An 11680-nucleotide genomic window follows, 5' to 3' on the forward strand; every position below is an offset into this window, starting at 1 on the left:
TGCATTTCCCCACTTGGTAGCTGCAGGTGCTGTGTGTAGCCACCCATAGAAACCAATGGCTGCACACAAATATACACCCGTAGGAAGATTCTCCCTACTTCCTGGGCTCCCCCCTCCCCAGTCTTGTTGGCCCCCGATGCCCTACAGTGCTGCTGGCTTCTCTCCCCCGGCTGCTGCAGGGGATGTTTCAGGATGGAAGGGGCTAGTAAATAGTTCCTTTTCTAAGTGAACACACTTACTCACTGTGTCCATTCATAACAGAAGCATAGTAAACTGTATGCTAAGCTTCATTTTGTGAATGAAAGGAAGCCTTTCAGCACAGAGCACTTTCCATTCATTCATTGCCCCATGCAGCTGAGGCTACAGAGACAAGGCATGTATGTGTGTTTGAGCTTTGGGGTGCACACTCTAATGCAATAGGCTCTGCACACCTATGTCCTTACATAAGCATGTGCATGGATCTACTGTACAACTCTGGAGGCTTTCATCATCCAAGACTTTCAACATCCCAGGCTGTACATCTGTATGTATGCATATGTTACCGGCGTATACCTGTGTACAGTGTGGCTCGTTGGGATTTGTTAGCTCAATGGTAGTGCCAAAACAGTGAGTCTACTCCCCTCCAGATATAGTTTTCAGGGCTTTTCTGCCCACTTTTATTTAAACGAACATCAAAACTTCACACAAGTATGTATTCCCATGCAGGGGGGTCTCACCATTACTGCAAGACATAACATTCGGGATTTGCCTTGCCTCCAGTGTTTGACCCTCTGCCTGTGACCTGGATTTTCCTGATTTCTCCAGTGTTTGACCCTCTGCCTGTGACCCAGATTTGCCTTGTATCTCCAGTGTTTGACCCTCAGCCAGTTCTGGACTTCCTGCTTAATCGGTCTTAGCTCAGCTGCCATCTCCTCAAGGAGTTCTATACAAGCCTTGTCCTGCCTGCTGGTGGCTTGTGTCTCTTTGTCTCTTCGTGCCACTCACTCTCTGTATCACCTCCAGTTGCAAGGGTGAACCGCTCTTCGTATTTCGGCCTAGGTAAGTACTTACCGGATATGGCTTATAAATTTTCTGCGGACAAATGTTTGTTGTATTTTCCGATCGTGTGTACACAAGTCCGTCAGACAAAAGTCCAAAGTACAAACACGCATGCTCGGAAGCAAGGATGAGCCGAAAGTGGTCGGTCTTGTAAATTAGCATTCATAATGGATTATAATGAAGTAGCTTTGCTGATGATACTGACGGAGTTCTGCCGAACGTATTTAAAACCGCTTTTTTTTTTCTAGTGACATCTAGTGGTGTTTGGTCAAGTTACCACAACACCATTATCCTGTAGTTTTTTTTAAATCAAAGATACAGCTATGTTGGTGTCCCTTTTTCATTTTACATTGTACTTTTTATATGTAACTGCCTACTCCCAAACTGTAATTTGAAGTAAAACATAGCCAAGCATTAGTCTACACAATTTTTTTTTTTATTGTGCATTATTCAAAAACTTAAAATAAATAAGACATGCTATCTGCCATAAAAAACTAAATAACTTAAACCAAAAAGTGCATTCTATGCATACAAAAAGAGATAAAGTATAACAAATAAAATCATAATTAAAAAAAAAAATAGTAATTAAAGGGTTGAAAATCCCCAGCCCAGCGGCCTTGTTGGGGTTCTTGTGGCTGGAATTGCCAATGTCCACAATGTTGCTGTGGTCGCTGTGAAGGTGGGGCATCAAAATCAGAAATGTGTGTTTTTTTTGTAATTTGTCCCCTCCCCCCCTTGTTGAGGACCTGCAGCATGAGTTCCTCACACATGCTCCTTTGATCTACATCTATCTCCCTTAACTTATTTGCTGTCAGACACCCAAATGCCTCAGCTGCATCTGGGTCCATTCTGGTAGCACTAGTGGCCTGGTTGAGGAAGGTGGCTGTGGCCTCATCCAGGTTCCTGCTCTTCCTGGCCCTTTTTAGCAGGAGGGCGGATCTGGGACTCTGTGTGGCTGCTGGCCACGGGCTCCTCCTGACTGACACTTTCCTGTGGGACATAATTCGTTTTGGTTTTTGGTCATCAATCACACACAATTTTGATCCCCTTATTGTTGCAAATTGAATGTGGACAAACGAAAAAGACTATAATTCTGACCTCAGCATTTTTCATTCTTTTACAAATCATTTTTGGGCACTACTTTGTTAAAGCGGGAGTCCACCGGGACTCCGCGTTTTTTTTTTTTTTTTAAAAGCCAGCAGCTACAAATACTGCAGCTGCTGACTTTTAAAATAGTGACACTTACCTGTCCAGCGCGCCCGCGATGTCGGCACCCGAAGCCGATCTCTAGGTCGCCTGTCGGGTCCTGCCGCCGCCATCTTGGGTATGGGAATCAGGAAATGGAGCCTTTCGGCTTCATTTCCCAGTTCCCTACTGCGCATGCGCGAATCGCGCTGCGCAATAAGGACGCTCCCCGCTGCCTCTGGGATCTGTGTGTTTCCCAGCAGGCAGCGGGGCACTTGCGGGAAGGGGCGGGCACTTGCGGAAAGGGGCGTACGTTACGCCCCTTTCCGCAGAGAGCTATCCCGGAAGTGGGTGCAGTTACCTGGATTATCCAGGTAACTGCACCCCCCTCCCCCCTGAAAGGTGCCGATTGTGGCACCGGAGGGGGGGAGGGTTCTGATGAGCGGAAGGTCCACTTTAGGGTGGACCTCCGCTTTAAGGCAGAAATATTTGAACAATAACATCTAGTTATTATCATTGTATTTTTGAATACAAATATGTATCCTGGGTCAAGCTCAGCTCCTCCACATCTTCATCCTGTGTAGAAGGACCAGGGTGTACCTCAGGCGCTGTGGCCACAGTCGATGTGGAAGGGAGTGTAGACAGTCTGGTCTGTCAAAAACCACAGGCTGTGGTAATACAACAGCCAGGGGACATATACAGTGGTGTGAAAAAGTGTTTGCCCCCTTCCTCATTTCCTGTTCCTTTGCATGTTTGTCACACTTAAGTGTTTCGGAACATCAAACCAATTTAAACAATAGTCAAGGACAACACAAGTAAACACAAAATGCAATTTGTAAATGAAGGTGTTTATTATTAAAGGTGAAAAAAAATCCAAACCATCATGGCCCTGTGTGAAAAAGTGATTGCCCCCTAAACCTAATAACTGGTTGGGCCACCCTTAGCAGCAACAACTGCAACCAAGCGTTTGCGATAACGTGCAATGAGGCTTTTACAGCGTCCTGGAGGAATTTTGGCCCACTCATCTTTGCAGAATTGTCCTAATTCAGTTACATTAGAGGGTTTTCGAGCATGAACGGCCTTTTTAAGGTCATACCACAACATCTCAATAGGATTCAGGTCAGGACTTTGGCTAGGCCACTCCAAAGTCTTCATTTTGTTTTTCTTCAGCCATTCGGTGGTGGACTTGCTGGTGTGTTTAGGATCATTGTCCTGCTGCAGAACCCAAGTTCGTTTCAGCTTGAGTACACGAACAGATGGTCGGACATTCTCCTTCAGGATCTCTTGGTAGACAGCAGAATTCATAGTTCCTTTTATCACGGCAAGTCTTCCAGGTCCTGAAGCAGCAAAACAGCCCCAGACCATCACACTACCACCACCATATTTTACTGTTGGTATAATGTTCTTTTTCTGAAATGCAGTGTTCCTTCTACTCCAGATATACTTGGACACACACCTTCCAAAGAGTTCCACTTTTGTCTCATCGGTCCACAGAATGTTGTCCCAAAAGTCTTGGGGATCATCAAGATGTGTTGTGGAGAAATTGAGACGAGCTTTGATGTTCTTTTTGCTCAGCAGTGGTTTTCTCCTTGGAACTCTGCCATGCAGGCCATTTTTGCCCAGTCTTTTCCTGATGGTGGAGGCATGAACGCTGACCTTAACTGAGGCAAGTGAGGCCTGCAGTTCCTTGGACGTTGTTGTGGGGTCTTTTGTGACCTCTTGGATGAGTCGTCGCTGCGCTCTTGGGGTAAATTTGGGCGGCCGGCCACTCCTGGGAAGGTTCACCACTGTTCCATGTCTTCGCCATTTGTGGATAATGGCTCTCACTGTGGTTCGCTGGATTCCCAAAGCTTTGGAAATGGCTTTATAACCCTTTCCAGACTGATAGATCTCAATTACTTTCTTTCTCAATTGTTCCTGAATTTCTTTGGGTCTCGGCATGATGTGTAGCTTTTAAGGATCTTCTGGTGGACCTTACTGTGTCAAGCAGCTCCTATTTAAGTGATGCCTTGATTGTGAACAGGTGTGGCAATAATCAGGCCTGGGTGTGGCTAGAGAAATTGAACTCAGGTGTGGACAACCACAGTTATAGTATGTTTTAACAAGGGGGGCAATCACTTTTTCACACAGGGCCATGATGGTTTGGATTTTTTTTCACCTTTAATAATAAACACCTTCATTTACAAATTGCATTTTGTGTTTACTTGTGTTGGCCTTGACTATTGTTTAAATTGGTTTGATGTTCCGAAACACTTAAGTGTGACAAACATGCAAAGGAACAGGAAATGAGGTAGGGGGCAAACACTTTTTCACACCACTGTATATCATCAGCTGATGCTCCAGAGTCCTGGACCTTCTTGAGCTCTCTTTTAAAGGTACTCCTCAGATTGGAGATTTTAGTCTTGATATACGTGATGTCTGCCCTGGGTTGCACTGGTTTGACCAACTCGAGGAGTTTTTCCTAAAGCTGCCTTTTTCAAGATTTTATTTGAGTAATGTGGACTTTTGACCTTCTACAGACAGGGCAGCTCATGGTACAGGTCGATGAAGGCATGGCAAAAAATCTGGCGATGTAAATTTATCAACCATGTTAAATAATCAGATGCCTGCAAGACAGAACACAAGATAAAACATAATATCTGGCATGACTTATAAACTGGTCCCAATATATGCCTAAATCTAAGCAGTAAAGGCCACTAACCACTTATTTCCATTTGTACCTTAGTTTTCTGGATCCTTTCGTGTGATGGTGATTGTTCATCCTCCACTCCCAGATCGTTCCTACGGCCGTTACATCGACCGTGCATTATGGCTTTATATACACTGCGCATGTGTGAAACTTCGCTTTCTCTGCTCTCAGTGCGTCATGATGCTGGGGCATGACCAGCTCTCTTCTGCATGCAACACACATGGCTGAACATTCGGGAGGGACAAGATGGTGGATTCTGCAAATTCTAGGCAGCCCCACGGTGGTGGAGCTTATAGGAGGCACAAAGCCACCCCCATGAGAAAGGGTGAGATGGTGGCGATGGTGTGCATCCTTGAGAGGCACAACTACAACTGCGAGCTGCACAACTACAAAAGGCCCAACAGCTGAAAAGATCTAATTTTGGAGAAGGTCATTGCCATTTTGCAGGGAGAATTTTTGGTGCAACCAACAAAGGACCAATTTAGAATGTGATGGTCTGATCTAAAGCACCACGAGCAAGACCCATCCATCACATGATCAAAAAAGTAAGCAATATTTGTATCTAACCAATATGTATACCTGTAAATTAGCTGTCGGTATATATGTTTTCCCCACTTACACTTGTTGACGTAACATTCCCTGACGCAAGTCAAACAGAGGGCCAAAGAGACCCAGAAGTGGAAGCAACTATTTGTGAGCAAGTTGTTTGCACAAGTAAGTATTCTTTGAATCTGGGTTCAAATGTGTATACATGTCAAGTGTTTAGATGTCCAAACCAAACACTCACTCCACACAGTAGCAAAGTATGTAGTGCCTTAACATTAGCATTGGGGAAGGAAGAGGTGGAAGGAGCTGGCAGTGTTGCTAGGTACCCGAGTATTGTAGACCCAGGCACCAGGGCCATGATTACAGAGTAGTTGCAGCATGTACATTCCTAGTAGTGTAGAAGTCTGAAGGGCAAGCAGGTTGCAAGCAACAATAGACTGGGTAGGTAAGTATTTCCAGAAATTGACCAGTAATTTGGCCATAATTCACTATGTAGGGCCTCAGCCACTTGACCATCGTTCCCTTAATACTTTTTTTCTCTGCTTACAAGGTCATGAACTTCCAAGATGCACAACTGGCCAGCTGAGTGAAGATATGATGCAGTGTTTGAATGATCTTGAGCAAATAAAGGAGGCTGCCACTGCTTTATAGAGAACAATACGTGATTATGCAAACATGCTTGCCAATATTTAAGTTCATCTGGCCTGGGCTGAAGTTTCTTGTTCAACTTGTTGGCTCCTGTTTGCACTTTTCATATTTACATGTTTTTAGGGCTTTTAAGCCCTGGTTCACATTGATGCTACTTTGAAATTGTGCTACTTCACTTGAAGTAGCAATTAAATAATTGCAAACACACATGTTATACACCAAGATGTTGTTTTTTTTTTAAAAACCTTTAAAACACACATGTGAATGTGCTTTGAGTAAAATGTTTAGTAAACAATGTGTGGCTTATTATTTCAATGCTCAATACCAGTGTATTAGTTAAGTTGTAGTTACAGTGACAATGTGCTCTTAAATGTGGGCAACTCTGCAAATATTTGGACCAAACAAAAATTAAAAGCGTTGAAAAGGCATAATGTTTTTGAACTTCATGCATTAGATCCATTAAGAACAAAAACATTGTGTGTGTAGCAGACCCACAGCACACCATAATAGTTAGCTGAAGAAGGGATTGTCACCTCATGTAGCAAATAAGGTACATTTGCACTATTGGATAAAGTGGCCAAAATAAAGCCCATTTGTGAACATATTAGACAGATAAGAAACACAGACAACAGTAGCTCAAATTAAATATGAGTTTATGATCTCACATTTAGATTAGACATAATTAGCTCCAAATTGATGTCAAGCCACTGCTCCTCTACCCACAAAATCTTCCAGTTATTTTTGTTGGATATTTCTTGCCTCTTGGGAGGGCAATCCAGTTTCTAGAGCCGTCATCATGCCCACAGATGGACGAGCTGCAGCCTCTACAGCTGGGCCTGACATTGCAGGGTCTGCATCAGTTGGCACTGATGCAAGGTAGCTGCTAGCATTCCTCTGTAAAAAATCAAGGAGGATGCAGAAGCACAATACCACATGGTTTATTTTGTATAGTGCCAGGTTAATTGGGGTTAAAAACAGCATGCACCGACTGGAGAGGATGCCAAAGGCTTTTTCAACCACCCTTCTGGCACAAGAGAGCCTGTAATTGTAGATTCTCTGCTCTGGGGTGGTGGTTCCTTATAGGAAACAGCTTCATAAGATGCTCCCCCAGAGGCCTCATCTGCAACAAAAATAAAATTCTGGATCTGCTTGTAGAACTCTATCTGCATAATGACTCCATCAGATTTGCGGCCATTCTTCCCAACATCCAGAAACAAGAACTCATATGTGGCAGACACTACAGCTAGCAGGACTATGCTGCAAAAGCCCTTGTAGTTGAAATAATATGAGCCTGAGTTGGGTGGTGGGACAATCCGAACATGTTTACCATCAGTAGCACCACCACAGTTGGGGAAATCCCACTGATGCTGGAACTAGGCTGCAACATCCTGCCATTGCTGTGAGTTGGAAGGAAACTGTGGAGTAAAAAAATGAAAAAATAAATTACTACTTCTACATTTCAAGCAGATTTGACACAAACATTCTTGGCCAACATAAGTTTCTTTTTTAAAAAGCCTATGGCGTGCAAAACACACCCAAAAAACTTCCACCCAGTGCCAAAAAAAAGTGCACACACATAAAGAGTGACACACTAAAAACGTGCAACGGGTGTCTGATATCCTCCACTAGGAAGGACCTTACCCTGATCCCCCGGGGCGCTAGGCTCCAGACAGGGACTGAGGTACCAGACTCATGGCCATCCAGCCAAAGCCGGACGACCTCCTTTCTCCGGAAGGTCTGCCGAAACAGACCCACCCAGGTACTAGGTACTATGGGGCTCTCCCGAAGGGAGACCCCCCCAATGGAGGGCGAACCAAGCCAGAGGGCCTATGTCCACCCTCCCACAAGACTTTCAGGATAGGTCCGAGGACCGACACCCTACTCATCAAAACGTGCAGTGACAAGACGTGACACACACAACACAAATAAAATAAATAAAAAGTGAGGAAAGGGATAGTGAAGAGGAGAGTGAAAAGTTGACCATTGTGCAATACAATGGCCAGGCCCTCCGGCCAGGAATCAAAAATTCCTCTGGTCCTAGCCAAAAGGCCAAGCCCTAGAGGCAGGTGTTAAAAGCATGTTATATAGTGACGTGACCAAGGTGCCAGATATCAAAGTGCAAGCACAGTGAATATAAGGCACCCCTGAACTGCCACTTCAGGGGCACATCCCCATAGGCTTTTCAACAGAAGCATCCCGACCCCCCAGCCCAGACCACAGCAGCCCCCACCCCAGCCAGAAAGGCATGGAGATCCAGGAGCTTAGTGAGACCCTTTACCATCAGGTATCACCCTTGCTCCCATCACTCCTACCTAATTACATTCGGGAAGTACAGGCCGTTCCCCCGGTGGGAGAAAGGGGAACGAACGTTCCCTCCCGAAAAACTGACCGAAGCTAAAGCTGCCACAATCCAAGCCAGAAGGCCAGGTTCCCCTCCCCTGGCGCCAACCAGTGGTTCTCCATCCTCATCAGAAGGCTTCCCTTTCGGCTACGAACCCTTTCCAGGTCACCTTCACACCAGCAGGCTTTGCATAGCAACCACCACCCCTGCTCCACCTGGCCGTAGAACAGGGACGGAAGCAAGCGCCACCTCCTGGTTACTGATAAGAACAGATACTACACTTGATCTTAGCCAAAAGGCTGAGATAAGTATAAAACTTAAAGGAGTATTTAGTGACAAAAGTGTAAGGTCAACTTATCTGATTACTCACCCCCTCTGGTGGCCCATTCCAAAAATATTATGGTGGGGGGAGGTAATGGGTAGATGTTTTGGACAGGTAATCCTCTCCACTTCCATGAGAGCTGTTTTGCATATATAATGTGCTAGGCTTTTTCCAGCCCCTCCTTATTTACACTATTGCCAGCCTAGTGGACAGCCAGCCTAGTGGACAGGTAAGAAGTGTCATAATCTAAAAATATGGATACACATTGTCCAAACTGAAGCACATCTTGACATTCATAAATTAAATTACCTATCAGGATTATAGGAGACAAACAATTTCTACGTTACAATTTGAAGGGAATCAGACAGGACCTTGCACTACATGCTTTGGAAGAAGAATTGAAGAAATATGACCACAAATATGACCATAAAAGAGGGATAGTGTGTATGTGTTTTGCAAAGTCAGCATATAGAGTATTTGTATCTGGTGACTTTGCATTTTGGAGGGGGGGGGGGCTCCAAATGGGTTTTGGCCACCAAAAAATGGCTTCTTGCACTCTGCCTGAATTTGAGGACAACAATAACATTTGGACACATTTTAGGGTGTGTTTAGGGTAAGTCCAAAAATGTATCTGACAATAAACATAGTTAAGACCCCTTTCACACTGGGGTGCTTTGCAGGCGCTACAGTGCTAAAAATAGCACCTGCAAAGTGCCCTGAAAGAGCTGCTCCTGCTTCTCCAATGTGAAAGCCCGTGGTGTATACCACTCCTCCACAGCTTCTGCCCATTGAAATCAATGAGCAGCGTGGCTATACTGCCAGCAAAGCGCTGACGGTAAGGCCTTTCTCGGCCGCTAGCGGGGGTTAAAAGTGCCCCTCTAGCAGCCGAATAGCGCTGCAAAATTGACAGAAAGCGCCGCTAAAAATAGCAGAAAAAGATTACAGTATGCATTAGGACAAAGAGGACATTCATACCATATTATTAATTATGGAATCAAGAAATACAATACATTAGCATACATTAAACACATAGAATGTGATGTAAAAGGAAAAAATTTACCCGAATATAGTCCTTCTGCAGCACTTGAATAATGGCTGGACAGGTCTCGGGAATAATGAGTCCCAGAGCCTGGAGGGAGATCCCAGTGGTAAACCTGAGGTCCTGGAGACTTCTCCCCATCGCCAAGTACCACAAGGTGGCTATGAGCCTTTGCTCTGGAGTTATGGCAAGCCTCATGCATGTGTCCTGCTTCTTAATATAGGGGTTCAACAATACCAAGAGTTGGTGAAAGCAGGGGTTTGTCATCCAGAGATAATTCCTAAAATCATCAGGTTTATTCTCCTGGAGCTCCCGCAGCAATGGCATATGACAGAATTGGTCACGATTAAGCAACCAATTTTTGGTCTAAGAACTCCTCCTCCTCCTGTTCCTGGACTGGACTTGGGTCAAAGCAATAACTCCAAGCCCAGTAATAGAACGTTCTCTCCTCCGATTCTGCAAAATGGCTGGTTGACGAACGGCCGTTTAGAAACTAACTGATAAGCGCGAATCAACACTCACCAAACTTCTACTAACAAGAAATTAGCAGAAGGAGCCCAAAGGGTGGCGCATGACAATTGAACTTCCTCTTTTTTGGCTCGTATGTCTAGTACGCCACTACGTTCGTGTTTGTTGGCTGACAATTCCTTGCCGTTTGTATGCAAGACAAGGTCCTGGCCCACGCCCTTCGGACAAAAGTCTGACGCTTTGTCAGTGGAAAATTGGATTGTGTGTACAAGGCTTTAGGCCCCTTTTACACATTAATGTCTGTCTCCGCTCACTGTGCAGAGACGGACCTGTCGGAGCCCTGCTCTCCTCTATGGGGATCCAGTGAAAATGGACCACCTGTCTGTTTTCATTCGATCTACCAAACGGATGGAAAAATAGGGTTTTCATCCGTCTGAAGTACCGTATTTATCGGCGTATAACACGCGCCGGCGTATAACACGCACCCCAAGTTTAGGAGGGAAGTTTAAGGAAAAAAACTTTTAGGAGGCAAGTTTAAGGAAAAAACCTTACATTTTAAATGCCCATCAATGTAGCCTTCCACTGTCCCCCTGCAGCCTTCCACTGTACCCCTGCAGCCTTCCAATGTCCCCCTGCAGCCTTCCAATGTCCCCCTGCAGCCTTCCACTGTCCCCCTGCAGCCTTCCACTGTTCCCCTGCAGCCTTCCACTGTTCCCCTGCAGCCTTCCACTGTCCCCCTGCAGCCTTCCAATGTCCCCCTGCAGCCTTCCACTGTCCCCCTGCAGCCTTTCACTGTTCTCCTGCAGCCTTCCACTGTCCCCCTGCAGCCTTCCACTGTTCTCCTGCAGCCTTCCACTGTCCCCCTGCAGCCTTGCACTGTCCCCCTGCAGCCTTTCCCAAAATTGCAGCATGGTTAGTTTTAAATTTACCGCCGCCGCCGAGATCTTCGGCTCCTCCCGCCACCGCCGAGATCTTTGGCTCCTCCCGCCATGATCTTCGGCTCCTCCCGCCTCCGCCGCCGAGATCTTTGGCTCCTCCCGCCACCGGCATAGACCGAGCCGAGCCGAGGGTACTCGGTTACTCGGCTCTGCTTGCAGTAACGCCCCCGCCCCTTGTCCTGGCTCCTGTGATGGACACAACACCGGGCCAATGGCGGGACGTAAAGGCTAGGAGGCGGGACTGGGCGTGACTGAGAGTGGAGCCGAGTACACCGTACACTCGGATCAGCTCGGTAAATGTCGGCGGCGCTCCACAGACAGCGCGATCGACAGATCGGCGGGGGGGTCGGCGTATAACACGCACCCATGATTTTCAGGGGAAAAAAGTGCGTGTTATATGCCGATAAATACGGTAGTTGTGTAAATAAAGGGTGCTCAGTGTGCTGTTGATTAGATTGTCCCAAGA

General features: G+C 46.0%; 1 pseudogene; it reads right to left on the reverse strand.

Annotated features, from left to right (window-relative positions):
- Window positions 1-8663: 8663 nt before the first annotated feature.
- Window positions 8664-8759, reverse strand: LOC143941772 (U2 spliceosomal RNA; annotated as a pseudogene).
- Window positions 8760-11680: the final 2921 nt, after the last annotated feature.

This window comes from Lithobates pipiens, unplaced genomic scaffold, assembly GCF_037356315.1.
Source record: "Lithobates pipiens isolate NorthernLeopardFrog02 unplaced genomic scaffold, aLitPip1_a1.2 Scaffold_3, whole genome shotgun sequence".
Classification (NCBI taxonomy): domain Eukaryota; kingdom Metazoa; phylum Chordata; class Amphibia; order Anura; family Ranidae; genus Lithobates; species Lithobates pipiens.